The following is a 5,230-nucleotide window of genomic DNA, read 5'->3' as shown; positions in this document are numbered from 1 at the left end:
CTTTATTTGGTGAATTATATTTTACAATTGTTTCATTTGTACTGGGCATCGGGATAATAAACACAAAACAAAATGTTAACAAAAGGAGCACAGCAATTGATGTTGCAAAACAAGCAATAGCACTTCAACCAACATGTATAGTACCGGGCCAGCAATGAATATAATCACAAGAATTAATTGCTATGTTCCAAAAAATAAAATACAGCATTGTAAAATTAGATTTTTTAAATCCAAAGTTATTTGTAAAATAACTTCTGCTTCTTCTTTTTCAATTTAATTGTTATGTATGCGTGTGTGTGTAAATCGAGCCACTACACGGATGAAAAAGACTGTTTTTCATATGTTTGGCTATAAACATTATATGTTTGGAACACAAATTTTTAAACACAATATTTTTGAGTGCAAGCATATAATGTTCATAAACTAGCATAACATGTTTGGGACATATATGTTAATATGTTAGAACATATTATGTTTGGGACATAAAATGTTTGTAAATATAATATGCTTGGATGCTAACATATATTAATTTAGAAATAGCTTATAAACATATATGTGTTTAGTAGCTTGGAGCGCTATTTAACAGGGAGCGATATTGAATTAAGTTGGTGGTTGTTGCTTGTTATTACAAAATTAGCATTTTATTTTTCCTTGGGCAATTGATCCGATACTTCTTTGATCCTTACAAACTGTGTGGTCCGCTGTTCGAATCCCCGTCCGGCAAAAGGTAAAATTAAAATAAAATAAAAATCATACAATTGAATAATTTCTTCTACAATGTGTGTATTACAGAAAAAGGTGCTAAGAACTAATAAATCTCGTGAAAGTGAGAAAGATGTGGGGGCATAAGCGTAGGAAGGCCTCTGGGGAGGGGGCTTAGACCCCCCAGAAAAATTTTAGCCCCCCCCCCCCCAGAATTTGAAAACCTATTTACGATTTTACATTTTTATAAAAATTAAACAAGTATATACTCGTACAACGCACAAAGTTCCACTAAAGACTTTCATGCACAATCGAATTACTTGGGTTGTGGTAGAAGTCTGATATTTATGAAATAAAGCTGTGGTTGAACTTATGATTTAGTTGAATAAAAAATAGTAATTGATATTAAAACTATTCTTTCATAAATTAATATCTTAAAAATGCTGCAAAAAAGCGTCGCCAAAAAAGAAGTGAAAATGTTCTTTTTGGGTTTGGAAGTGGTACAAAATTGCCGGAGAAGCGATGAATGTAATATGAACTCGTCATAGAACGAATGTCCGCCGTTTCAACAACCGTTGCAATGAATTTGCATCACTTCTTAAGGTGTGATCCGAGTTCAGTGTTTTGAATGTGAATTAAAAATTTTGTGATATTTTCCCAAATAAATAATTTTTATACTTTTTTATGATTTTTAATGCATTCTAACGCTTGTTTGAAACGTTTTCCCTCGAATATTTTCAAATATTATCGATTTTTCTATAATGGATTTAGCATTTTTGTGGCAAAATTTGAATAATTTGTACCATTTTATTTATGCTTACTCTTTTTTTAAACTATTTGAAAATAGAAAACAAAAAATTACGCATTAAAACATAAAAAAATGAAGAAAAAATTCCTGTGTAGTTAAAATAGTTAACTTTTTTGTGAAGACATTTTTGGAAGTGCTTTTAAAGTTGTACCTTTAGAACAACTCCCAATTTTTTGCTGGGAAAAGTGTGGAACTACCCTACGGGAAATGGATCAACCCCAGAACTGGTACAGGACTAGTCCCTGGTGTGTATGGACCAGTCCCAGTTCTGATCAAAAACTATGGAAGGGACCTACCACTTTAACATGGGTTTGTCATTGACGGAGTAAACTTACATTTTAGGACGCGTCTTGGACTCATCCCAAAGGACACGTCCTGGGACAATTTAGCAGGAGCAACCCATAAACAGGTCCTCAAGAACCAGTCTCGGACAAACTCTTAGAAATCTCTTCCAATTTGGGCTCCTAATCGAACCCGAAATGAAAAAAAAAAACTTTTGAAATATGTCGAACAAAAGGTTATTCTGATAATTTTATTTCACTAAATGTGAAAATTGCAACTAACTGGAGCACAGGTACCAGTTCTGTGATAGGTCCGTCAGTGGCAATTTGCACCAATTTCCCCGTAGGGTACTTTTAGTTGCTTTATTATAAATTGATTGTCGAGTTATTTTGATGTCTATTTTTTATCCAATTTTATGAAATAAATCATTAGTTGAACCTATAAGTTCAGTCTATAAAGTTTTAGCTAGGGGGGCTATAGCCCCCCCTAGGAAAATTGTCTAGCTACGCTAATGTGTGGGGGAATATACAATTGGGCAGAAACAAAATTTTGAGCATTCAGGTCGAAAACCTATGTTGTTAGCACCTATATTACCTGTTTATTTTCATAATTCATTATGATTGTAAATATATAAATAAACAAATAAAATTTTGAGCACAATATTGTTTGGGAGAATTTTTTTAAGCATATAATATTTTTGGGTGCAAAATGTTTCCAAACATATTATATGTTCACATAATAACATATTGTTTTTTGGAAGACAACATTATTGAATTTGGATGCAAAAATACAAAATGTTTGGAAATTGACTACCCAAACATATATTGTTTAGACCAATATGCTTTCAAACATATTATATATTGGAAGAGATCAAACATATAAAAGTTTGGGCAATAGCCAAAAATGTATATGCTTGAAGCAAAATATGTTTGGGAGTATATGTTACAGAAACGATTTTTTGTGAGCGTGTAGTTGCCTATGTATATGTAATCATTTCGTGACATGTTCCGATGTTGTCAATACATTTCGTCGAAATAAACGCGAAAAACTTCCAAAATGGCTGTCTTTTTCCTTCAAACTATACACTGAAAAAGCAGTGAACCCACCAGGAAGAAAACTTTCGGTTAATTTTAGAAAATTTTGAATATATGTAGAAAATTTTAACTAAAGGGTATTACAAACGTTGGCATCACGCCGATGTCATAAAAATAAGTAAATATTTTTCGACAAATTCAAGAAAATTTATTAGACATAACTAAGTTTTTTCAATAGTTAAAGAAAATTTTGTAGTTTGAAGGAAAAACGTGCACGGATGAAAAAGACTGTTTTTCATATGTTTGGCTATAAACATTATATGTTTGGAACACACATTTTTAAACACAATATTATTGAGTGCAAGCATATAATGTTCATAAACTAGCATAACATGTTTGGGACATATATGTTAATATGTTAGAACATATTATGTTTGGGACATAAAATGTTTGTAAATATAATATGCTTGGATGCAAACATATATTAATTTAGAAATAGCCTATAAACATATATGTGTTTAGTAGCTTGGAGCGCTATTTAACAGGGAGCGATATTGAATTAAGTTAGTGGTTGTTGCTTGTTATTACAAAATTAACATTTTATTTTTCCTTGGGCAATTTATCAGCTACTTCTTTGATCCTTACAAACTGTGTGGTCTGCTGTTCGAATCCCCGTCCGGCAAAAGGTAAAATTGAAATAAAAAAAATCATACAATTGAATAATTTCTTCTACAATGTTTGTATTACAGAAAAAGGTGCTAAGAACTAAAAAATCTCGTGGAAGTAAGAAAGATGTCGGGGAATATACAATTGGGCAGAAACAAAATTTTGAGCATTCAGGCCGAAAACCTATGTTGTTAGCACCTATATTACCTGTTTATTTTCATAATTCATTATGATTGTAAATATATAAATAAATAAATAAAATTTTGAGCACAATATTGTTTGGGAGAATTATAATAATAATATTTTTGGGTGCAAAATGCTTCCAAACATAAATATTATATGTTCACATAATAACATATTGTTTTTTGGAAGACAACATTATTGAATTTGGATGCAAAAATACAAAATGTTTGGAACTTAGACTACCCAAACATATATTGTTTAGACCAATATGCTTTCAAACATATTATATATTGGAAGAGATCAAACATATAAATGTTTGGGCAATACCCAAAAATGTATATGCTTGAAGCAAAATATGTTTGGGAGTATATGTTACAGAAGCGATTTTTTGTGAGCGTGTGGAGTTCAAAATTGCAAGAATGTCTTTAGTGACATACGAAGTTCATGATGGACGCATTTTTGGTAAAATTTACAAATTTAAAGAAATTCTGAACTATTTTGTGGAAGATACGAATTTAGTTAATCTTTATGCTTCATTTGAGTATATTTTTTTTCCTTGGGTTTAGTTAATTTAACTAACGTACACAAAAAATTATTAGAGTAAAGAAAACTTTCTCCAAACATAATAATTCTATGAACTAAAATAAAGTTAAATTGGCTTTAGTGAAATAGAGAGTTCACTTTTTTTTGAGTGTATTGTCAACACTATCATTTTTCAACGCGAAACAATGATTGATGGGAACTTTTTTCGCACCAACAAACAGAGTACCGGTCTTTACTTGATTTTTCAACAAATGAACTTGTTTCATTGTTGGAGCTGGTTGGTGTTGAACTGCACAACTCTAACTTTTAACAGTTACGTGTCACACAAGCAACTCTTTTGCAGGATACGTTTGCAAGCTGGACAATCATAATAAGTCACCAAGATATTGCGACTTTAACCAAGTGAAAGAATGCTATCAACCCAGCGTCGAATCACAGCCTCAACGATAGAATTCACATGAATATATTTGGATGAAATTGCTTTTCATTATCAACTGCATACTTTTCGCTTTATTATGAAATAAACATCCGAACATTTATCTCAAAACATTAAAATTTTCTTCGAATACGAAAGTACCAGCTTTTCGTGGAAAATACTTTACAAAAATATAGAGTCCTTTTAGAAGATCTTCATCAAGTTGAGTTTTTCTGCGGCTGTTTTTGCACCGGAAATGAAATTAGGCTTTTGTAGAACAGCCATATATTGACTACCGAAGACATTGACATGTTAGATTTGTGGTTCGGGACAAATATTTACGTTAGCCATTCATAGAAGTTAAGCGTATACAAATCCCGGGGCCTATTTAATTAAAAAAATGTAAATTACTAAAAATGATAGTTTGTTCACAAATTTTATTCCATAATCAAAAAATACGAATTGTTTTTAATTTTTGATGTTATATAATGTGTACCATTTTACTATTGCCCATTTGACCTGAGTGAATTTATAATTTTATTCGGATCAGTAGAAAATTTCAGCAAACAACTGACTTTCCTGCAGTATGTTTGCTGT

At 31.2% G+C, this 5,230-nt stretch overlaps 1 long non-coding RNA gene across 1 annotated transcript; it reads left to right on the top strand.

Moving 5' to 3' along the window:
- Positions 1–631: 631 nt before the first annotated feature.
- On the top strand, positions 632–1,075 carry LOC142224387 (uncharacterized). Its single transcript, XR_012719137.1, has 2 exons — positions 632–727; positions 793–1,075. It is a non-coding gene; the product is annotated as an uncharacterized LOC142224387 (long non-coding RNA).
- The last annotated feature ends 4,155 nt before the right edge of the window (positions 1,076–5,230 follow it).

Source organism: Haematobia irritans, chromosome 2 (genome assembly GCF_050003625.1).
Source record: "Haematobia irritans isolate KBUSLIRL chromosome 2, ASM5000362v1, whole genome shotgun sequence".
Lineage (NCBI taxonomy): Eukaryota > Metazoa > Arthropoda > Insecta > Diptera > Muscidae > Haematobia > Haematobia irritans.
This window is presented reverse-complemented; position numbering and strand designations above follow the sequence as displayed.